The 26,656-nt window shown below is 30.7% G+C and overlaps 1 long non-coding RNA gene across 1 annotated transcript; it reads right to left on the bottom strand.

Moving 5' to 3' along the window:
• Positions 1-421: 421 nt before the first annotated feature.
• Positions 422-25,917, bottom strand: LOC129969017 (uncharacterized). Its single transcript, XR_008784449.1, has 3 exons — positions 25,785-25,917; positions 25,222-25,462; positions 422-1,063 (listed from the first exon to the last, which is right to left on the bottom strand). It is a non-coding gene; the product is annotated as an uncharacterized LOC129969017 (long non-coding RNA).
• Positions 25,918-26,656: the final 739 nt, after the last annotated feature.

The raw sequence follows: 26,656 nt of genomic DNA, 5'->3' as shown, positions 1-26,656 counted from the left end.
TGGTGGTGAAATGGATAGCTCGCATAGATGTTGTCCATGTAACCACGGTAAACACATGATTTACTCAAATAAAGATTTAATTTTTTTTATTTCAGCAGGTATTGTGACTTGATTGGTAAGATCTAGGCTTAAATTCGAATACTAAATTCCCTAAAACAACTGCTATATAAGGTTCTCAGTGGTCGTCACATCCGTTATGCTAAGTATCCTGCCATTGGTGTGGCATAGAGTGCTGGATCATGAGTCACTTTTCATCATTTTGATTACGTTTTAAAATTATGAGATCCTGTCTGAAATAAACATCGCGTTACTTTCTTTCTTTCGCCACAGAATATCCCCGAACTTGGAATCTCTAGGATTCCCTGTCGGTTGAAAGGATATACGTGGAAGTATTTATTAAGATAAAAAAATACACATAAAAAGACATAAAATATCATCAATACACTTGAAAAGTAACTATATACAATATTATAATGATGAAGGAGGCGTTCGGTAGGGGGTATGAGTAGATGAAATCTATTGAAGTTAATATATTCCGGAGAAGAGCTTGGTTGAGAAATGAAGCGAAAATTTATACTGGGCTTGGGTCTGGAGAAATCAATTCCTCGTTCTCTTGTAGGAAGCGCACAAGGTTTCTAATTTTAACCTTGAACATCTTGTTTCTCATAACGTTGGTCCACCAGATATTTTCTAGGTCGTGGGTGGGTTTTTTGAGATGAAAAGATGTGGTGAGAGGGCAGCTAGTGGCATAATGAAGGGGATCGCCTACTTCGCCGCAGCCACATTGATCAGATCCTTTAATATGGAATCGCTTGAAATATGAAGGGAAAGGGCCTTGGCCAGTTGCAAAGATAATGTCAAGCCTATTCCAAGATGATGGGTTAAAGGACACTTTCGAGATGATTTGATGGAGGTTTCTGCCAGTTGAGCCATTGTCCCATTCTTCTTGCCATTGCTGTAGGCTCAATTCATTTAGAATACTTTTCAGATGGCTTTTAGGAGCTGGGTATTGAAAGGGCGTACCTGCAGAAATGGCTTGTTTGGCTAGGGAATCTGCAAGTTACTGCAATGTAAATAAAATGAAATTAATTCTTATATATTGTAATCAAATTCTTTCTTCTCTTCATGTAGAAAAATATTATAACCACTTGTAATCTATAGAACTGTTTCAAATATCCTTATATTTATCATTATTATTATTTTCCAAATTCATCGTATTTCGTTCCCGGTGTCTCTTAAATATTTCGTATCTTTTGAACGTTATTTGGTTAATGTCTAAGTATTTTCCATTGTATTTACTGATCGAAAACCAAATGAACGGCTGAGTTTTTTAGAGTTAGATTTTGTACAAACTATGAAGCACTGATACTCAAATACTTTTCAAATAATTAAATGCTAGTTGTCGTAGGATTCCTCTTTTAAAATGCGAAAATGAGAATGATATGTTCTCATCTCTTGACTTTTGATCCATTTTAAAATGCAAAAAATTAGCTATCCAAAGTTTTTGTCGGAATGATCAAAAACTTACTTTTTCAATGTTGATGAATTTTTAAGAATTAATTTGAAGAATTAATGTAAATTAATTAAGAATTAACGTATAGCTTTTTAAATTAAACATTTTAAAAATCAAACTCAGTTATTAAAAATATTATCAAATAATTTTTGGTACGATTTATCTTTAAATATTTTTTCATTGTTTCCATCATTACGCGTACAAATGGGCTTAATTTATTTTTTAATTGTCATTTATTTATTTGTTTGAAAATAAAGAAGTATATATCGTATTTCTCCTATTCCCATAATTCTAATGTAATTAAATGTTAATAATTACTGTTATCACACTTAATGCTAAATGAAAGCACATTGTGTCTTAATTTTAACATTTGTTTATTTTTCAAGGAAACTGACTTTCTAAAAAGAAGTAATAAATTATAACACAAATATGAAAAACAGAAAGGTAATTCGTTCAGCCTTATTACTATTTTGAAAAATCGTCTTTTTATAATGATTATTTTAAAAAAAACATACAAAAACTATTAAAATTTATAATTAACTATTTAAGTCACTAGAAGCAATATAGATTACACGAAGGCATTTCTCAAAACAAAATATTAAATAGATCATAGTATAAAGAAAACAATATAAAGCTCATTAATTAGTATTAAATAAATATTAACTATCAAAATCATTTGTAGCTATGTAAATTATGTGAGTGCCTTTTTGACGATAAAATATGAAATAGCTCATACTATAACGAGAAAATAATAGAAATCTCATTAATCATTTAAAATAAAACTATTTGAATCGTTCAAAAAATTAAAGAAAGAGATTCTTCAAAAAATCATTGAATTTGAATTTAATAGAAATATTTCATTTGACCTCATTGTTATAAGTTAGGAGTTCACAACTCAACACATACATTCACAAATTGGCTCTCTACGTGTGAAAGAGATTATCTATTTTTATGCAAATTGGTTTGCTCGAGGTCAACATAAAATGATGAATAAGCCACGCTAATCCTGATAAATTTTGTTGAAAAGAATTTCGTCCCAGAGAAACACGGAACCGTCGTGAAATATACCACAAAGAGGGTTTCTTGTTTTATAAATAGCGATAAATAGAAAAATAATTAAAAGTTTAGCGCATAATTAAAGTGCAACACCCTGTATTCTTCCAGTGAATACCGAATTCTTGAACTTTATTCTTTATCATTACAAAATATTTCCCTTTTTTCTTTTCTTTTTCTTTCCTCTGCGAAAACGCCTTCTTTTTCCTCTCAAATCTGAGTACATGATTTCTAAATACTATATTGGAGGAAACAAAATCTGAAGCATGTTTCCAATTTACTGCGTCAATATTTTGGGTTCCCATTTCACTTCAAAGACACTAAAATAATCAGGGTGTTGCTTCAAAACGAATCTATAATGTAGAAATAACAGGAATTTTTCAAACTTTTTTCACGTTCTCCTTAATAAAAGAAGTATCTTTTATGCTAGCATAAAAATTTTGGATTTTGGACAAAGCTGTGAGGCTTCTGAATTCTCAGATTTTTATTTTCATGGCCCCACATCTGTCTTGTATTAACAGCGAAGGAAAACGAGTATGCATATTGTAAGCTTTTAGCTTGAGCGATAAAAACCAAAATTTGACTGTACTTTTAACTGCAAGATAAACAATTTTTAGTTATCTGAATCATTGCATTCTTGAGTTATCATTCTTATGTGATAATATGCTTTATGATGGACACACATATGAACAAACTTCATTTGTACGGACTTCATTAAAAATTTGCTGGAAATCCACAAATTTGACATAAAAATCGTAAACCAAATTTTATTCATTTAGCTCAAAGCATCTTTGTGAATAAAATTTGGTTTACGATTTTTATGTCAAATTTGTGGATTTCCAGCAAATTTTTATTCATTTAGCTCAAAGCATCTTTAGGCCGCGGTGGCCTGGTGGTAAGGTCTCGGCTTGTGAGCCGTAGGGTTTCAGGTTCGAGGCCCGATTCCACCGAAGAACCGTCGTGTAAGGGGGGCTGCTGCACGTTAAATCCGTCATGCCAAACGTCCTCCCGCTGGTGTGGTGTGGAGAGGGGGTGCCAGCTCAGGTGTCGTCCTCGTCATCTGTCCTTGGTTCAAAATGACGAGGTCCGTCCCAAAATAGCCTTAGTGTTGCTTTACAACGGGACGTTAATATAACTAACTAACTAAACTAAACTCAAAGCATCTTTGTATCGTGTTTTCAGACAAAGATAGAGATATAACATCATTTTTTTAATATCGAGGAGACAAGAGACAGGAGGATTTTATAATGTGAAAGTTCGTCGAAACATCGAGGTCTAATTTTTTTTACCTTTGCAGTACATTATTCTGTATATATATGTGAAAAGGCAAAAATTAAAAGAAAATTAATTTAAATAACGAATTAAGGGGAGAAGGATTTATTTGCAATAAACAAAACCAAAATCACGTCTATTTCAGTAAAAGATTTCGTGGCCCACTTTATGTATTAGTATGCACATAAAATGTTATTGCAAAAAAGTTGAAGAAATTCCATGTTATGCTGTGATCTCAGAACATTTATTTGAATAATAAAAATAGTTAGTGAGAGCTGTTTTAGGTTATATCATTTCTGTCTTTGTATCGCCTCAAAAATTTATTCTTAATTATAGATATGAAAGCTCGCACATAAAAATGTATATCATAACCACCTCATAAACCTAAAAATATTTATTAAAATCAAAGAAAAAAATTCCGCGGAAATAAAATTGTCATAACTAAAAATCTATTTTTTTAAAAGTTGTATCAAATTAATTAATGAAATTAAATTAATTAAGGAAATAAAGTGAAAATTAAGTTGTATAAATTTAAATTAAATAAAAATTAAGTTGATTAAATTTTAATTAAATGAAAATAATTTTTTGTACGACAATTTTCATTTAATTTTAAAATTAGAAACAATCTAATTAAATGTTTGAAAATTTTTTCTTAGTGAATGCATACTAACCAAAAGTATCTACATGTCAAATTTGGTACACTAGGTCGAAGTGTCAGTCTTGTTGAGCATTTTCTGCATCACGCAATTTACAAAATGTATGTCAAACTAAAAGCAATTTTATGTAAAAATTGATCGAAAATGTTAGTTAAGAGTAGCCAATGAAACGGTTACTTATATCCTTGATGCATTACAAATTAAACATGAAATTGCTTAATCCTTTCAAAATTTCTGTCTTCAATGATATTGACACAATGCGTTCCCTAATTATCCTTCAGAATTGTAACCTACTTGTCGTCGTCGGAAAATAAACAATAAAAATTCTCTTAATAAAGTTTTAGGAATACTGTAATTATGTCTTAAATAAATTTAATTATTTATTTCAGAAAAATAAATTTGAATAATTCAGAAAAATAAAATATTATCTATTGGTTATTATGTAAAACAGGGAATGACTGGTTTGAAAGTTCATTGAAGAATTTTTTATCATTATTTTTTATGTACATTTTGGTTATACTCATTTTCATTTAGAATTTAGAGATCTATCATAAAATTTGGATCAGTTGTTGTGAATCTTCAGGTGAAAAGAGAATTCTTAATACACAGTACTGTTCTAAAAATTTGAAAATAACGAATTATGCGAATTTAAACAAAACCAGCGAAGATGGTTAGAAGAAACTTTTTCAAATACTCTGTAATTAATATATATTATGTCATATGCCATTCACAAACATATGGCTATTGGATGATTTTTTTTGGTGATTAATGTCTGAGTGCTTGGATGCGGTTAATACATAAGTATCAGAAAACTGAATATGTATTGTGCATGCTTTTTTTCAGACTCATAAAAATTAAATTTAACTCGGAAGTATAACTGTTATCACAAGATGACATACTAAAGCGCATGCATTTAAGTAATTATGTTTTTGGTTATCGCTTTTAGATGCGTGTGAAAGTACAGGCCGCCAATGGATGGGCAACCTCTAAATGAATTTTATTCCAAATTTGACCCTTACATTTATTTTACATGCTAAATCTGAGCACCAAATTTAATCCATTTAGCTTTTTTTCTAGTTATTGTGCTGTCTTATATTCGGGTAGCCGGATAGACAGATTTGCTCTAGATGGATTTCATTGGAATTTTGAAAGATATCTGCAAGTTTATTCCAAAGACCGAACGCCAAATTCCATCTATCAAAATCAAGTAGTTTTGAATTATCTTGTTCACAGACAGATATAATTACAACAATTTTTTTTTCGGTTTCAGAGAAAGAAATATGAAGATTCATCAAAGTCATGAATTCGAATTTTTGACGGTTATAATATTCCCCCTTTGTATATTTTATATAAAAGAAAATAAAAATAATAATTTCTTTGGGCATTAACTTCAAAGCAGAGTTTTCATTTTTGTGTCTTGGCTGCCATACTATCTGCAACTTGCATTGTTTAAAAATCGAAGCATAAAATGCAATGACTGATGCACTAAAGCCAAATAAAAATAAAAGAGAAGAACCACGCTGTGAGATTCCGGATTAGAGATTCGAATCCTGATTCTTTGCTCTTTTCTTTCTCGTACATGAAGTGCACAGAAAAAAAAAACATTATAATTATCGAATAATTCAATTTCGAAATTTTGACAAATCTCCACATCTCAGACCTCACCGAGTCTGTGAAATACCTGTTTGGTGTCATGCCTGGCTGTATGGGAGCACAATAACAGAAAACGATACAATAACCGAATGGTAACAGAGAAAACAGAGCATAATTACAGAAATGACAGACTGACACCTTGAAAAAAAGAACAAAATTCTATAAGTGAGCTGCTTACACCAAATTTGCAGACTTCTATCCAATTTTGAACGAAATCCATTCAAAGGGACTTTTTTGTCTATCGAAGTACAACTTAATATTGTGGCGGTTTGTGATGAGCGAGGATAGAACCTGGGACCTTGTGGTTAGCAGCCCAGTAGCGTGATCACGATACAAAAGCAATTGCTCCGGTAGCGTAGCTGTTAACTGGCTTATAAGCTTTCACCACAATATGATTAACTACAAAAGGTAAAAATATAGATCGATAACGTTTGTTACACTAATTTAATATCTATAATGCGTATGAGCTTTAAAAGAAAATCTATCAAAGGGTTGACCAACTGTCGATCTGAACTTGCTCTTGCATATAAAAGAGGTAGCTCAAAAACTCTACAACTTAATAGTGTCACCAGATATTAAAATTTCTATTTTGTTAATTTTTTTATTCGTGGAAGAAGCGTCTGAAATCCATATTCAGTTTTCTCCACTATACTGGTAAGTATAAAATTCTCATGTGTGAACCCTGAAAATAAAAATGTGAGTACCCTTGTCGTTCATGACCTCAACGTCCTCAATTTTTATTTAGGTCTGGGTAATTAAACCTTAATTAGGGATAAAGCTGGAAAGTTTTAGTTTGATCAATCCCAGCGATCTTAAATTTATTTTACATATTTTAGAAAGAATATTAATTGTATTCGCAAACTACTTCTTCACTTACAAAAGCTCGTTCTATAAGTTAAGTATAATTTATTGAGCGTTAAAACTGTTAAAGGACAAACAACAGATCTTTGATTTTAATTCCAAAAATTGATCGCATCTTTGCTTTTCCCTTTCACAAAAGGCAAAACAACTTGAAAGAATCCCAGCATAAAGATGCAGCCTCCATTCCAGAAATCACCGGAATGAAAGAGAAAGCACAAAGGAAACACAACACACTCTAATAAAGGTCACAGTGTGGCAGAAAAACCTTGCTTCACCCTTTCGCATTGTCTAGAGGGGGTGGGGAGAAGTTAGAACATAACATCTTTGTTCTGGTGCGTTTCCCAGACCCAACCTGGTTAAGGCTGCATTCGTAATTCAATCCGCATTTCACTCATTCAATTACATCTAATTGGGTTTCACATTACGTCGAAGAATGCCTCCTCAAGGCCCTGCTCGCTGGAAAGAGAATTAAAAAAGGAATCTTGGGTGATGTATTGCACCCGAGCCCTTCTGCCCGAAGAAGAGGTCACGTGTTTTAATTATAATATAAGGAGAAGCGCGGTAAAGGACAAATTGTAAATTGTGTTCATTCTTTTTCCGCTTAAACATTGTTGAAATCTTTGTCGAGAAAAGTAGTTTGTTATCTACCTTGTTGATATGGATTTCTTTGTCGGTGACAGGCCTTCCTGTAAATACGGGATTTTTCTTTGAAGTGAAGAATGAAAAAGATGTTCGTTCAAGGAAGGTTTGTAATTAATTGAGCTCTGAGTTACACCTTTGCTGAACAATTGGTAATACACCAACCAGGGTCATTTGACCAGTCGTAGAGATTTCATTGGTTCATCCTTAATTTTGGAATTTTTAGCAATTTTTACTTTCTTGTAAACGTAGTATAGACAAAAATATAGTAATTGTCGAAAACTTTTAACGAATCTCCACGTTTTAAACCTCTCTGAGTTTTAAAACACATTTTTGGAAAATGTCCTTCTGTTTCTCTGTGATAAAGATAACCCAAAAATGCTTTGAGCTAGATAGATGAAATTTGGTATGTGGTCTTTATATTAAATTTTATAAACTTTTGCGTGAAATCTGTTCAGAGGAAGTTCATCTCTTTGTTCGAATATATGTCAGCACGATAATTACAAAACGAATAGAGCTAGATAGATAGAATTTGGCACACAGATTTAACATCTATAGTATAGACATTTGCCAAATTTTGTGTCAAATCTAACGAGGGTCAACCGTCTGATAGTCTGTATTTTCAGAAACATGTAAACACTATCATTCAAAAACTCAGTGACTTACATATAACAAAATTGGTATGGGAATTTGTGACTACAAGCGCAGTTTTGTGTTCAATTTTTGCTTCAATTGATTGAAAAACGTGTCTAAAGTACAAATTCTTTGTATACTATTAACCGCATGCCAAGGATTAATCGCCAAATAAATCGCCGGAGGAGGCGAGAAAGATTCAGTCAAAATGCTAAATTCACGCCAAAAGTTAATACTTCATAGCTATTTTGCACCAATGCCATGAAGACGTTCTTTGGCATGGCAAGTGTATTAGAGAGTATGAGAGAAGGTTTTAGAGAAACCACTTCTTCTAATTATTTTAAGTAGAATGGTTATATATATAGATATAGATATATTATAGACAAATTAATGAAGAACAAAAGATATAAATGATAAAAAAATATATCAATAAAAATAACAAAGAAATAAAAAAATGAAAGTAAACTCAAGTAAAGAAGAAATAGTACTTGCAAATATATTGAAAACCCAAAAAGCAAAGGAACCGATGCAGAAATAAACAGTAAATCAGTATTAAAAAAGCAAAAAATTTTTAATACAAAGTTAAAAAGTTGCAAATTAACGCATTAATTTCTTCTTTAAGGAATGAAATGAATGCTGGTAGAAAAAAGAATTCATATTATTATTATTATTTTATTTTGTACAGAATTTTTATATCTCGGATTTCTGTCGTCTTTTTAACTCTGCTGCTTTGTTCTGTTAGAGCATTCATAGTATCATTTCACTCAATTATCCTGTGGTGAAAGCTTATAAGCCAAACTAAACTGCAAGAGCAATAGCTTTTGTATCATGGTCATGTTACTGGGCTGAGAACCACAAGGTCCCAGGTTCTATCCTCGCCCATCGCAAATTCGCCACAATCCGATACCGTCTGCAGAAAGTGCTATACTTCATTTTGCGATAAGCGTAGTGATTTTCTCTTCTCATGAACAAATGAATGCGTTGTTTTGCAAATTTCTTATAATAAGGATTTCTATGACACGCGTCGATTTAGGAAAGAGAATCTTAGGCAGCTTTAGAAAGAATATCGCGGGTGTTCTGGATTTTTATCCATTTTGCTCGCAGCGTGAGAACTGCATTGTCACCAATATTAAGATCCCGAATTAAATAAAAAAAAGTGGTATTCGGAGCAAGAAATAAGAGAAAATTTTAGAATAAAGTAATATGAGTTCAGTTAATATAAAAATTGGAAAAAGGGGAAATTAATTGTGATTTAAATTATATTAAGAAATATCTTTGAACACAATAACATATCATGATTCTTGGAATAAAAAATAGTAAAAGAAATTTAATGTGACATTAAAATAAATTAAAATCATTTAATAAGTTGATCTCACAACAATGATATAATATTTAGGGAAGTCAAAGAAGTGATGGTTTTTTTAATAAATGGATCTAGCATTTTTTTAGGCCGTCGTCCTGGCATAGGGATAGCGCGTCTTCCCCGTGATCTGGGCGTCCTGGGTTCGAGTCTCGGTTCGGGCATGGTTGCTCTTCATCTGTGTTCTATCTGTGAGGTGTGTGAATGTACCCCTCTGTAAAAAGGGGTTGTGCAAGCAAATGTGATGCGTGAGTAGCTAAGACGTACTCTTGTCCCTAGTTGGCGCTACTAAAACAATAGACTCTCCCTTGCTTTAAAATCGCTGACTTCATCAGCGAGCTTGTCGGTGGCAAGTGCCATTATAAACAACAACAGTGTTTTTTATTTGTTTCTGTGGTTTGGAAATTTGAAAAATAGAGTGCCACTTTCTAGATTACAAAATCCATTCCCACAACCACTTTGTTATAGCAATTCTAGATATTAGTCTGATAAATGAAGTGAAATCAATTCAATCTATTAATTTTGGACAATACATCTTTTTGTGTGATATTAAAGATAATAATAACAAGGATGTAATGACTATTATACTATTCAAATTACATTAATTGAAAACAACAATTTTTATCAACAAATAAAATTCATATCAATAGGGATTTTAGCTCTCTTAATTGTGAGTTTAAAGTATTGCACACAGTGTTTATTTTATATCGATTTAAATACTTCGTATTTGGTCTATTATTTTCAAACTGAATAAGTGGTTAATAATTAAGTGGAGTTAGCTACTGTAATCCTGGTCTTGTAACTAATTACTGATCCTTTAAGGATCGGGAGTCACTTCGAATTAAATAATGGTGCTCTAAATTACAATATATATATATATATATATATATATATATATATATATATATATATATATATATATATATATATATATATATATATATATATATATATATATATATATATATATCATTAAAATCAATATATATATTGACGAATATTTTATTTTATACAAAAATAATAAATAAATCTTTATATTCCGTCTGCTTTGTTAGTCACATCTAGTAAAATATTCTTGACTCCCTACTATTTTATGCAGAAAAGTTTACAAAAAGATAGAGTTATGAAAGTTGAATATCACTATTCACCATTTTATTCAATACTTATAGGAAGATACACTAATCAAAATGCTTCAAACAGCCTTTTATTAGATTAATATATTTAAAATTCAAAGCGACGGAATGGTCTGTCAGTTTTACTCGAAATTTGGTTTGGATTGTGATTGTTTTTCTTCCTTTATCTATCCTTTTATTTAAAATGCTAATGTGTTGAAATGTTAGTGTATCAAGAATATTTTACTAAAATGACAGGATCCTACCGGGGTGTGCCTCAGATATATGGATGAAAAGCTTCTGGTATGGTGGTTGATTCTCTCACCCGGATGGTTACAGAAATGATGTGGGGTCGGCAACCCCGTACCGAAGAAGGGACATACCTCTAATGGGAGGGGTTGTACCACTGTGACCGGTGATGGCCCTTAAGACTCAATCGTAGTACCCTCATATGCTGTCACTGTGGTCCGGTCATTCAGATTTTTTGTGTGCCTTAGGGCAGGCCGAAGTAATCAATTTGTGATTGCTAACAAGATAGGGAAACAATTATTATAAAAAATTATACTTCAAAACTTTTTAGAAGCAAATTATTGACTCAATAAGTTTAAAATATAATTATTTACATTATATAAAGTATTTCTCCCAAATGGATGTATATTCTCTATTTTCAACGGTTATAAATTAGCTATTTGACCACGTTTATGGTGGACGTCATATATAAATCATAAATTTTCCTAATTTCGGGTGGTATAACAATTTTGAAATTGTAGTATAAACTAAATATAATGATGATCGATGCGCTTAAATAAGAATAAAGCTATTTTAAAGGAAAATAGGGTGGTCCTTCAGGTTAAAAAATATTAAAATAATGTCTTAATCGAAATCTGTGAATCTTTCCTGAAACTTTGATTCATTTCCTTGTATTGAGAGAACAAATTATTGATCATTTCAAAATTTTCTAGATGAGCGTAATTTGTCAAGAGAATAAAATTTCTTTGTTTTCATTTCTTATTTTCCGCATCATTCAAAAATTTCAGACACAGTACCATAATACAACTATACTCCACTCTACCATAATTTGAAAACTTCTGTTCTTGTGACCTTGAATTTATAGATATTGGAGGTTTACATGAATAAGAAAACTTTTTCGTATAACAAGATATATTTATTAAATTTAGCAATAAAGGAGTCATACAAAACAGAAACTCAACACATATTGAAATCACTCACAAAGTGTGACACAATTTATATCAGATGGATATTTGAAAGGTATACAGTTGCAGTTTTTCCTTAGAGCACAGCTTAAACCTCAATTACATAGCAGGCAAATTGGCACGGAAAAAAAGTCACCTCAAATCTTCGTTGTCACTGCCCCAATTCATTGCCTTATACATTAGAATTCAACTTCTTTTATAAGTTTTAAGTGTTCTTTCTTCCAAAAATTATTATTTTATTTCTCTTCCAATTTTTATTTTTTATTTTTAAATAATTCATGTCATAATATGTCAAATTTTGTACATTGTTAAAGGCAACATTTTTGTGTTTATTTTCTTATTTTATGTTAAACCATAAGAATCTCAAAATTCTAAGGATTCAAAAATGAATTAAGAATAAAAGTTTAGGGATACTTTCAAAGAATTAAGAGTAAAAGTTTAGAGATTTCCATTTTGTTTTCTCTTAGTTGCTTCTCTTGTTATTTTATACCCAAAAGTTTGTTGTTGTTTATAATGGCACTTGCCATGGACAAGCTTGCTGACGAAGACAGCGATTTTAAGCCAACGGAGCGTCTCTTGTTTTAGTAGCGCCAACTAGAGCCAAGAGTACATATTAGCTACTCACGCATCCCATTCGCTTGCACAACCCCTTTTTACAGGGGGGGGGGACATTCACACCTCTCACAGATAGAGCAGATGAAGAACAACCATGCCCGAACCGGAACTCGAACCCGGGACCCCCAGGTCGCGGGGAAGACGCGCTACCCCTATGCCAGAATGCCGGCATACCTAAAAGTAATATAAGGGAACTATATAAGAAGGGACATTGTACTGTAATCATTAGTGGGTTAATGTATTGCTTGAATGAGGAACAGGCATTGGAGGAAGAAGATTATGAATTCTATTCTCTACAGAGATCTTAATTAACTTTTGTCCAAAAATTGGTAGACCAGTGTCAACTTTAATTATGAGTCACTCAAAATTATGTCTGTTTGTCTGTACACATAATAACTTAAAAATACTTTCAGCTCAGCAGAAGATATTTTGTACGTGGTCTTTATATCATATTTATAGTTCTCTATCTGCATAATCCATTCTCAGACAGTCTGTACGTCTGTCCGAATGCAGGTGAACGCGGTAACTACAAAGCGAAAAGTATTAAATGGACAGATTTAGATATGAAGTATATTAGATACGAATCAAATTAGAAGGAAACCTATAAAGGGGTGAATCATCGTTCGTTCTTTGGTATTCATGAAAAAGCTATAACTCAAAAAATGCAATGATTTACATAAATGAAATTTGATATGTGATCTTGTTATTAAAATTATAGCTTCTGCGACAAATTTTGATTTCAATCAACCAAAAATAGACATACAAAATTAAATGGAACCACACATTTTCATATGCGGAAGCATTAAAAATAAAAATCTGAGCACTAGCGAAGTTGACGGTCTTGCTTCAGATCCACGGTTGTATGTTGGAGCGAGAGAAAAGTATCTTTATTAGAGAATATGCGAGAAAGTTTCTTGGAGACCACTCCCACTGGTTTTAAATATTCCGGAATACTGCTAATGGGTTGTTGCTTTTTTATGCATTACTTCAATCGACATTGAAGAAACCTTTATCACGCTGCTGTGAATGAACTTTATTGTGATATATTTAGAGCTGAACATTTCAACGGAAGCTCTACAAAAACACAAAATAAATTGAAACCTTCAAATCCATTCTTTGCTGATAATTTGATGATTAAGAACATATGACACACATTTAGGTTAAGGTTAAAAAAAAATATCATTTTCAATAAGTAAAAAAATATTGATAAGACCGATAAATTTGCTCGCGAGAGAAATATGTGCTTATATTTTTTTCTGCCGTTCTAAAACTACCAAGTGATAAAACTTTCTGAAAGAAAAATATTTAAATGCTGATATCACAAGGTCACCTCTATTAAATTTTCAATCTTTATTGAAAGTTAGAATAACACAAAATTAATTCTGTAATCGTTTTCACTCAAAACTATGAACAGCTTTCAGATGGAAGCCGGTAAAAGAGAATAAAAACTGAAATTTACTTTCAAACAGTGGGAATTACTGTAATTTATCAAAACAAAAGGGCGTGTTTTATGTTTTATATTATTATGGATAAATACGAATACGGATTTTGTGCGTCTACCCTTCTTCCGGTCAGTCCAAAACATGATACAAATTAGAAATTTTCGTAACATACCAAATTTCATAAAAGTCGTTCCGTTTTCCAATTATTTTATTTATATACATGATATTACACAGACTGACAGATAGTCGACTTTCGGGCGGATTTTGATAACATCTAATGTAGAACTACAATCCAGATGATAAAATTATATGCAAAATTTCATTCATCTAGTTATTTGCATTATCGTTTTACTGAGTTCACATAAATATAGATGGATGAATAGACAGAATTTTCACAGAAGGATTTCATTCAAAATTTTATAGAAAATCTGCAGTTTCGATGGAAAGACAAATACTAAATTTCATGTTTGTAGCTCATTGTGTTTTCCAGTTATAGTTGCAGACCGACAGACAAACATGGTCATTCTAAATTTTTTTAGGGGGTGGGAAATTTGAAACGTGCATATTCACCCAAATGGCAATATTTATGGGTGTAAAGGGATGAAACTCTTTATGACTTCAGGTCAAGTGATGACTTCAAGTTACTTTAGGACTTCATAATCAAGTAGATGAAAATAAAGACGAATTTCAGGAACACTAATTTAATAATTTTCTAAGTACCAAGTTCCACATTTCACAAGACAAAACAAACACGAACAGGAAAAAATACACGACACTCACTGTAATATCTAATTATGACCACCGAGAAGGATCATGGGAAATATACCTTGATGTTAATAAGGTAACGCCATCTATTGTATCAAAAGAGAAGGTAGTAGAGTTATGCAACCGCTACATGGGTTATTTATTTTTTCTTTAAAATATTTACTCTCACAGTTCAAGCCCGATATTCGGCCCATCTTTCTATTTTGTTATCTCCTAATTATAGTGGAGAAGGTGTCAACTCATTAGATAAAAGGTTCTGTACGATTAGAGAGTAGATGTTTTCCAATTATGATACTTATGGCAGCCAACATGTTAAAATTAAAGGTTTTTTTTTACAAGAAATGTTTTAAAAAATGAAAATATGAGATAATGTTTCCTTACTAGCTCCAGTTTTATCTCTGTGAGCAATGAAATATATTCGATTGTTAAAACTGAGTAAGTCAGCTATCTGACTCTCCGCCCCGCCACGAAGGCACACGGATTTAAACCATAAGGCTGAATGACCGGACCGACGCAACAGCAACACTGGCAGGAACTGTGGTTGAGTCCTAAGGGCCATCCCTGGCCACGGTACAACCCTCCCCGAAGGAAGTACGTCCCTTCATCAATGGGAGTTGTCATATCCCCCATCTATTTGTGTATCCTCCAGGGTGGCGAGATTCAACCTCCATGCCGGAAGCATCTCATCCTCATTTCGAGGTGCCCCCGGGTTTTTTTGTTAAAACTGAGTAAAGAAAAGGCCTAAAAAATGAGTAAGAAATCTATTCGAACGTTAAAAAGTACCTTCAATATGATACCTATTGTAGCCACTCATCAGGCAACAACTAAGAAATCGTTTTTCGCCAATTGCAATTTCATTTCGGGATTGTATTTTAATCCAGTATTCTCTGGAATTTTTGCATTATGTAGTACTTATTTTATTTTGGTTATTTTAATAAGTAAGATTTAAATTGAAATTAAAATAAGTATTTAATCTTAGTTTTCAAATGAGTTGAAAAATGACAAATGATAGGTCAACTATCGACATACAGCTTTGAACAATGAATATTTCCCTACAGATTGTTTTCCGTATCACTGCAGAAATATGGTTGCATATAGTCAGTGATTCACAGCAGATATGAAATAAATTGAACCAAGCTGCATTTAAGAGCAAGTAGATAGCGTTCAATGTTTAAACATAATGAAATATTCTAATATAATTTCAAGTATTTGTTTTTTTAATAATAAGTAGAGGAAAATGTTCTATTGATGCAGATATCACGATATCTTTTGAAATAAATATGTAAATAATTGAAATGAGCAAATTTGAATTCTAAATCTTGAATGTTGAATGTTAATTTGAATCTAAATCTAAAATGAGTTCTAATTTGTTGAAAATATTTCAAAATTCCTTTCATAAGGAAATGAAAGAATAAGGAACTAAGTTTCAATCGATTCCGCAAATTCTTTCAAAGGTTAAAAAACTGCTTTTTTTTTTTTTTTTTTTTTGGAAAACTAGAATTGTTTGTTTATGATTATTTAAGGCCTTTAAAAGTAAAACTACAATTTTTTAAAAAAGCTGATGATTATTATAGCAACGAGATCTCAATAAAAGCGTTTACCCCCTCCCCCCATATAAAAATTGTGGACTTTGAACAAGACCCTGAGCACCACGGATGCTATGTATGAATTTTACCTTTCTCACATTAGCGTTTTGTGCTTCATATTCCTATGAAGAAAACCAAGTATACATTTTAGAAGCTTTTTGTCTACTGGTCGGAAGCAAAATATACAAAAAAATATCACACAATTTTAGTAACGAATTGTAAGTCGTTGCATTTTTGAGTTAGGGCATGCGAATGATTAAGTAAAAATGCATGTGAATGATTAAGTTGATAGACAATTAACACTTTTGATATGGATTAGGGCATGTGAATGATTAAGTGAAAATGCATGTGAATGATTAAGTTGATAGACAATTAACACTTTTGATATGGATTAGGGCATGTGAATGATTAAGTGAACATGCATGTGAATGATTAAGTTGATAGACAATTAACACTTTTGATATGGATTAGAGCATGTGAATGATTAAGTGAACATGCATGTGAATGATTAAGTTGATAGACAATTAACACTTTTGATATGGATTAGAGCATGTGAATGATTAAGTGAACATGCATGTGAATGATTAAGTTGATAGACAATTAACACTTTTGATATGGATTAGAGCATGTGAATGATTAAGTGAACATGCATGTGAATGATTAAGTTGATAGACAATTAACACTTTTGATATGGATTTAGGGCATGTGAATGATTAAGTGAACATGCATGTGAATGATTAAGTGAACATGCATGTGAATGATTAAGTTGATAGACAATTAACACTTTTGATATGGATTAGAGCATGTGAATGATTAAGTGAACATGCATGTGAATGATTAAGTTGATAGACAATTAACACTTTTGATATGGATTTAGGGCATGTGAATGATTAAGTGAACATGCATGTGAATGATTAAGTTGATAGACAATTAACACTTTTGATATGGATTTAGGCATGTGAATGATTAAGTTGATAGACAATTAACACTTTTGATATGGATTAGAGCATGTGAATGATTAAGTGAACATTCATATGAATGATTAAGTTTATAGAAAATTAACACTTTTGATATGGATTAGAGCATGTGAATGATTAAGTGAACATGCATGTGAATGATTAAGTTGATAGACAATTAACACTTTTGATATGGATTTAGGGCATGTGAATGATTAAGTGAACATGCATGTGAATGATTAAGTTGATAGACAATTAACACTTTTGATATGGATTTAGGCATGTGAATGATTAAGTTGATAGACAATTAACACTTTTGATATGGATTAGAGCATGTGAATGATTAAGTGAACATTCATATGAATGATTAAGTTTATAGAAAATTAACACTTTTGATATGGATTTGTGTTTTAGATGTTAAAACTGTGTACCAAATGTCATTCAACTTTCTCTTTGCATTTTGTAGATATCGCGTTCGCTCTCATTAAGAAAGACAAACAATGAATTTCTTACAAAATTTTATAACAATTTATATATTTGGTGTAAGATTAATCTGAGTCAATAACATTAACATAATTTTCAAGATATGTTTTTCAGACTCAAAACATTTTGAAAAGCTGAGGTTTGTAAGCATTCAAATGAAAATTTGTCAGAAATCTAAATTTTTGACAATTAAAATACTTTATTTATTTCACATGCGAGGAAGTAAAAACTGATTTGGATCAGTCATTAAAACTATCGTTGAAATATCTGGAACCGAAGTCTCTTTAAATGTCTTTTAATCCTCTTTTAGTAGGAAATATTTGTATGTAATAAGCAAACAAACATAAAAGATAAAAACCGAGTTTCATCGTAGCTCACTTCCTTATGTGCCGACAACAGTTTTGGCGGATATGTGTCCTGATTAGGATGTTGTTCTTTTATTAGGAAGTCCGTTGGTTAGATTTTTCGAGTTCTTTCAAAGCAGGACACCACTCTAACAAGTCAAAGGCAAAATCTAGAACTTCCATAATACATTGATGGCAATGACGAATATTTTTTTGTACATGAATAGCTATCGAAAAACAACATAATCTTCGCTAAATCTATAAAGATAAATAAGACACGTGTCAAGTAAAATATTACTGTGAAACGCTTTCCATCTTTTAGTTTCTTTTATTTCAAACAACATTATTTTTTAATCATTTTAATAATAATTTTAATCAATTAACATAATAATTTTTATAATTAAATCAAACACTGTTTGTGAACCCGATACAAACACACGAGAAATAAAATTTGGTGCTTGATTTCAAAACAATATGTGTGTGTGTGTGTGTGTGTGTGTGTGTGTGTGTGTGTGTGTGTGTGTGTGTGTGTGTGTGTGTGTGCGTGTGTGTGTGTGTGTGACAGTCTCCACGAGATGGCAGTGGAGACAGTGATGTAGACATCAGTGTCTACAAATAAGTTAATAAATAAATTCAAAACTTGAACTACAAAATTTTTTGTAAAAGGCAGATGCACCAGTAGTGAAGCCAATGTCAGTATATTTAGCTGGTAATTTATAGTTAGGAACACTGTATCCAGAAAAAAGGAATGGATTTTCTCACAGATGATAGTTTTCTCGTTCATTTTAACAATATAGCGAAAAAATCGAATGTGCCTTCTAAAATACATAGTATTCTTCCTTTTTAATAATTTAATTCACAATTTCACGTAGATTTATGATTCTCGTAAAAATGCAATACACTAAAAATAATATTTTTTGGCAATTGTGTGATATTGCGCTTTCAAACACAAAGTTGGAGCATTTGATTCAAACTTTGATTTAAAAAAAATCTACCATCCATCTAGTTTTATGCATTTGCATCCGCTCGAATGGGCTGATGGATTTCGCACACAACTGGATACATACTTGTAACATGGTTTTGCAGATCAGTTTCCTACAAGAAGATAAATTTGGAATTAACATGAATTCATTTCTGCAACAGAGAGACAGAGGTGATTTCTACATAGGAACAAAAGCAGAAAGCTTCCGTTCGCACCAGAACACAAGAGAAAGTGTGAGAAATTAAAGCATTTACTAAAGATTCTTATAGGGATTTCTTTGACATTCAGGAGAGGGAATCCTAGGTATATTTGGAAGAAAGTTAAGAATTTTTATTCCTTCGCGTGCAGCATGAGAATTGTAGTCAGCAATTTTTTAGAGCGAATGTATTTAGGGTATCTAGTGTCTACAAAATGATGAGCTATTGGATCATACAAAATTAGTTTAATGTAAATTACTTTTGAGTTATATTTTGAAGATTGAAATCCTTCTGGCATTTTCTGAAATGAAACAGGCGAAGTAATAATGAGAAAGAGATGAAAATAATAATTGTGATTAAGGTGCTACTTTTAATTTATTATTTCAAAATGTAATAACATTTTGAAATGCAAAATTTATTACATAAAAATTGGATAAATTCCTAAAGATATAATGACAAACATATTACATTGAATATATTTAAAATAAGACCGATATGATGTGTTTAATAAATACATAGACGGTTACGACTTATCCTTTCGACGTAAAGAAAGTAGACGTGCAATATAGAAAGTAGATTTGTTTTATAACTAAGGACTCGATGTGCATGGATGTTTCAAAATATGATAAACAACTCATTCATTTCTTGTAATAATGAAATAAATATTTATTTACAGTTAAAATCTGAGTGATATTTTCCTCTAAACAAAGAAATGCAAAATTATAAAATTTTATTATGATGCATGCATGTAATAATGAAATAATTTTCAACAACTAAAGAATATTGGTTTTTTTTTTGTTATTTTTTATTATAGATATCTTGGATTAAATTTATCCTAATTAAGATTTTTATTTATATTGACATTATTTTTTCTCATGTTTACTTTGTGTTTCTTAAATTATTTTTTCTTATTTTATTAACCGACCCATTTAGTTCCACGTTTCAACATATTTTTAACAATCAATACGCTAAGGCGTTATTTAATTCGTTTTTTTTTATTTTTGCAATTTTTGAAACTATAAAAGTATGTTTATTTATTTTTTTAGTATGCATATCACAAAAAAATGATTAAATAACAAAATTTGTAAAAAATGAATTTTAATTATTAGGAATAATTTTCTTACTTAAAAATCAAAGAATTAAATTATTTTGGTGGAATATTAAGAAATAATAAAGTTCAAACAAGTGCGACATTTAAAAATTATAATTTTGCAGGATCTTTCATGTGGAATATAAGACAATTATTTAAGTGAATTTTTAATAATCTAGTATATTATAAATAAGAAATTAACTATACATTTCTTTAATGATGATTTAATAATTTAATATAAACACATTTCGTAGTACTAATATTTAAATAATTCAGAAAATTTGTATTTTTTTTTTTTTTTTTACAAATTTATTGATTTGAAAAATAGACAGATAACATTATTTTAATCTATCTGTTTGCAGCCTATTTCAGACTTATGTAGTTGCCTAGTTTAACTGGAGGTCAATCTATCATTGTATGATCATATAAGCATCTTCTTTTGTTTTCTTCCTCCGATTCGTTAACAATGAATCAATTTAATTAGAAGATACCGAGATTGTTTCACCTTCGCACTTTCTCGTATTCAATGTGTTCACAATAAAGCGTAATAACCTAAATCAGAACTCTCCTTTCAAACATCAGTTCAGATTCATGGTTCAACACATCGAAATCCATCTTAGGTAATTTCGTACAAATTGGACACCCCATTTGAATGGGCACTTTTACGATTAAACATATGTCTTCCAAACTTTGCTCAAGGCCATCGACCCTCGCACTATCAAACGATTTATGATATTAATAATGGTAGAAAATGTTTTGCAATTCCCTCGAAATGTTTTCTATTTCTGTTTCTTATCGCTGTTGAATCCTTTTGTATTCGTTTTTGATTGTGAAAAATTCCGTGTAAAAAAAGGGGGGAAAGAAAGAAAAGAAAAAGTGAAAGAAGACAATCTTTTGTGTGTTGGATGCTTCCTTTTTTTTTTCTTTTCTTTCTTCACAGCAATTTAATGGAAATGTTTTTGGGGAAGATATAGTTCCAGGAAGGAATTCGTAACACCTTATTGGCGTGAAAAAAGAGCGTTTGGCGTGATTTGGAGTAATTTGTATCTGCAGACAAGTCTAAAAGGAATTTCTTTCCAATGTCAAGACCTTTAAATGTTGCGACTGCTGCAACCAACTCTTGAGCAGCAAACATAAACACAGTAAATGATATAAAAATAGCAGTTTCTTCCTTTCGTTCACATAATTTTGTTTGATTTTAAAAAAACAAATGAAATTGGGAAATGTCTTTTGCATAGAAACGCGATTCTTAATTGTATTTGCATTTGTTTAAGTTATATACCGTACAAAATCAAATGACTGTTTTTGGTTTCGTTACTCTTTTATGTGTTTGCTTGAGTGCTTTCTATGCATCCATTAATTAGTGAAGCAGTTTTAAGAGAAAACATAAACATTCCAAGAGTTTCACGGACTCTTCTTTGAATCAAACGACTACTTATTCTTTAAAAAGAATGAACGATTTAAAAAACTAAATGTTATTCCTTAGGAGACAAAATCCCGAAAAACAACAATATTTTTTTAAAAACATGCCTCTTTTTTTATCATGTTATTTGGAGAAAGGATTAATTGCTTTTTAGTTTTCGGAATCATTTGTGTAAAACAACACTAAGCAGTAATGCGACTCTAAAATGTTGGTGGTATTTTCTCTGATTCTGAGTAATGAACATTCTTTCACTAAAATAAAGAACAACATGAAAAATCGATGCATTTTACTTGTTGCTGGGAGTGCCTGATATACGTAGAGTTATAGCTTAGGGCTCAATTTTCTTGGGAACCCTTTAAAATTTATCTGAATGAGGAAGCCCCATATAAACTAAATGTAACTAATTAAATGGACTTATAAAGAGACCCTCATCTTAAGCTGATAAGAGATCATTAACCTACAATGAAAAATTTAATTCGCACTAAATACACAAATACATCCAATATTTCATGGACTGAGATCTCAAACCTATGACCTATAGTCCAAAATATACAAATACATCCAATATTTCATGGACTGAGATTTCAAACCTATGACCCATGGTCCAAAATACACAAATACATCCAATATTTCATGGATTGAGATTTCAAACCTATGACCTATAGTCCGAAATTTCATGTGATTCCTGAAAAATGTGTTTCTACAAGAATCTACTACCACAGACAAGGAAATGGAGCTCAAATATCAAAATCGAATAATTAATATTTGAATTTTATAATTACATTCTGGTGTTTAAAATAAGGATTTGCAATACTACACTCAGTTTTTAAATGAATTTCCATTTCTGTCAGTGTTCTTAACTTCTTAACTGTGCTACGCGTGTGTCAGAAGGACATTGAATTATCACTTCTCAAACTTACAAATTAGATTTAAATCATTCAGAGACTGCTATAATTCTATACAAAAATTACTCATAATTCGTTTCAGTTTAGTTGTAGTTAGTTATATTAACATCGCGTTTTAAAGCAACACTAGGGCTATTTAGGGACGGACCTCGTAATTTTGAACCTCAATCAGATGACGAGGGCGACACCTGAGCTAGCACCCGCCTCACCAAACTTCCACACCACATCGACGAGAGGACAGATTTAGAGTGCACCAGGCCTGTTTGCACGATGGTTCTTTAGTGGAATCGGGTCTCGAACTGAAACCATTCGGTTCTTAAGCCGAGACCAGGCCACCTCGGGCCTACTTATAATTCGGAATCATCTCAAGTGTACTATAAATACTTAAATGAATCAGTAACATAGTGCATTCCTGAAATTGGAAAATTCAGAAAATAGTTACTTTTAATTGTACTTTTTTTCCTATGAATAATTCCTGTTCATGATGTTAATATGGTAAATTTGTTGAATTGCTCAGTTTTAAAATTATGAATTATATTTTACAATGGTATTTAATATTCTAAATCTTTCTCAATGTGCTTTAATTATTGTGAAATAAAAAAATATTGTGGGCTAAATTGTGTTATCACATCATGAGCCCTTTTTATTCTCTTATCCTTACAAAATTCTAAAATTCAAAGGAGTTAGTATGAATTTAGTGGATAAAAGGACATAAAAAAAAACACAAATTCGCCTCTTTGAAACTCTTTTTTTTAAATAAAAAAAATTAATTCCAATATAGATTTCAAGTTTCCTTTAAACAAACAGCTTGAAAAGTAAAACTTTTTATGGCAAAGTTATTAATATATCATTATATTTCCGTCATATCATTATTAATATGCCATTTCCGTCATATTGGAGAAAAAAGCAGTAATGACAAAGCTGATTTGGCACTTCTGTAGCATCGAAGCTATACGAGCTTAGAGCCGCTGTTACTTTTTGTGATAAGATCAATGCTTTTGTTTTGGAGGAAATCTTAAAGCCCGGAGAGGTACGCGTTTTTATCATTGACAGCTTTCTTTAAACACTGAAACTGATCTCTTTTATCCGGATTATCAGGAAAGATTGACATTGACTGATCGACAGAAACCCGGAAATCCGTCCAAGAATGGAACAGATTAATCTGTTTCGTTTCTTTCTTACCTAACTTCAAAGCATGCTTTCATATCTGGTTTCCTCTAGCTACTTTTTATATTTTGTCAAATTGAATTTTGACACGAAATCAAGAAATAGATACCATTGGAAAGTATTCTGGAAATGCCTTCATAATTAATAGTTGATAGAAATAATTTATAGAATTTATATTTTTTTCTACTGAGAGTTTTAGATAATCGAAATTTTTATAAACATGGAATTTGAAATTTTGAAACATGAGTTAATAAGAAGTGAGAAAAGTTTCTTATTCAAAGAGTTCACTGTATAATAATTCATGAATTTTTCAATTCGAGTTTAGAAATGCAGGAATAAAATACGTTGGCAATATCTGGTGTATATTTTATATAATATGAAAAATAATCGAATGTTCTATAATGTAATATGTTTTTTTATTCAATTTTTTTTGTATATTTTTAAATAATTAAATATGAAGTTGAGAATTTTTGGTGCCAATTGAAATGTTAGATCTCTTTCTACTTTCGCTATTTCTGCTGAATTTGGCAAGGAAACAATGGCACATTAATATCCGTGTTAAAAAAAAGAAAGAAAGAAAGAGATTGAAGCAATTTCTTTTCTGGTGTGAAAAATATTAGATGAATTATTTAAAAAAAAATTAAGTGAAAAAAATTTGGCTTCAATTTGAAAATTTCAGTTTATATATAAAACAAATTTGGAAAAACTCCATCAATAATTTTCACCTCAATTCGATAATTTAAAAATATATTTCTTTTTTTTTTAAGTACTGTTCAAACATTGTTCAATATTTCTACATTATTATTCGATCTCTAGAAATTTTGAGATATCTTAAGAACACTGCAACGATATTTTATGTGGTTTAGGTGTTTATTTTGTTAACAGAGTAAATAGAAAGAAACTGTTATTATTTCTTCAGAATGTTTTCAGTTTTTAATTTAGGTCAGCGTGGCGCCATCTATAGAATTTAGTCTAAACTAAACCTGAATGCACTTTGAAACACAACATTTGTTTACTAGGAAGTCATAGCATGGATATTATTTCAATTTTTAGAATTTCCTGATTTCTAAAATATGAATTCATTATCTTTCTGAAATTTTGTTTTAAAAAATATAACAGTCAGAGATTAATTATATGTATAATTTTATGATAAAATTTAAAACATTCTTGAAAAATCTGTAGCCTATATCAACGCGCTTACTCTACTCTCGTTGAATAAAATTACAAGCCAATGTTTTGGCTATCGAAAATTCTTATAAAAAATATACAAGATTAATTATTGAATCGCAAGATAACTTACCACACTTCTTTATATTCCGCACCACTCTGTTCCTGCTAGATATTCCCAAGATCTGTTAATGTGCTTATTTTAAGAGGTTCAGAGTGTAAACCGACCCTGAATTTGTAATACAGATAGATAAATTATCCTTGAATTTCGAAGGCTCCTTGAAGGACTACATTTGAAATCCTTATCCATTTTTCGAATTCATCCATTAATGATCCATAATTTACATTTTCTTCTTCTTTATCATATTTATACACTATACATAAAATAAAATTTTCAATTTTGAAATTAATTAATAATTATTTTGATGATTTAAAACATTTGTCAGATCTTTGCAAAAAAAAATTGCATTTATCTTTTTTTAATTTTAAATTTAATTACATTTTTTATCATAATTATTTAACTTTAACTATTATTATATTAATATATAATTTTAACTATTATTATATTAATATATAACTTTTACTATTATTATATTACTATATATTATATATTTTATCATAATTATTATTTTATTATAATAAGGAGCAATTATTTTTAATTAATTTTATTGTGTTGTTGTTACTTATGGCCCTTACCGTAGGCAAGTCCGCTTACAAAGTCAGCAATTTCAAGACGAATTTGTGCAGTAGCTTCAGAGAGTAAAGGACCTGAGTACCAGAAGGCAGATATCTGACGTCTAGCTCATATGAAGATGATACTGAAACAGCGTTCCTACGACCTGTCCGCCTGTAGACGAAGCACGCTTTCCCCTGTTTTCCCTCTCTTTCGGTTTTCTGGGGTGGTTTGATGTTTGTCCAGTTTACCGACAATTTGTCTGTAAACTAGACAGGCATCAAAACAGGCTTAGCTAATTTTAAGAAGGTAATGAAGTGTAGTCATTAATATTTTACTAATATACTAAAGGAATATATTTAATCATTTTTATACTAAAGGAATGATATAAATTATTCATTGCAACATTCTTTTTTTTTTCTTTTTTTTTAATCTTAAGAAAAAGTATCAAAGATTTATAATTTTTCTTGGTAAACTACTATAAAATTCGTCTCTGTTTAATTTTTTAAACTGCAGAATGTATTTTAACAGATTTAAAATTATGTCTTCTAAATTCTTCATTTTCAAATTTTACTACATAATGTCAGCAAAAATAGACATGGGTTTTATCTATTCTATTCTAAGCTTGTAATATAAATTCTTGCTTAAGATCCTGCAGGTAAACATCAGATCGACGAGTAAGAATTTTTCTTAATTTATAAAACCCACAAAACGAGAAAATAACTGTCGTATTTCTAGTGGAAGTTCGACCAAAGTCCTAAAAGCAACGAATATTTTGACCTTCAAGTTAAAAATACCGGAAGTATGACATTTAATTATTTATGACATGGGAAAAATAGAGACAGTTTTGTAAAAATATTTCCGGTAAAATCATAAATGTTAATAAGCCACATAA

Source organism: Argiope bruennichi, chromosome 5 (assembly GCF_947563725.1).
Source record: "Argiope bruennichi chromosome 5, qqArgBrue1.1, whole genome shotgun sequence".
In the NCBI taxonomy this organism is placed as follows: domain Eukaryota; kingdom Metazoa; phylum Arthropoda; class Arachnida; order Araneae; family Araneidae; genus Argiope; species Argiope bruennichi.
Note: the sequence above shows the minus strand (reverse complement) of the source record. Positions and strands in the feature narration are given on the sequence as shown.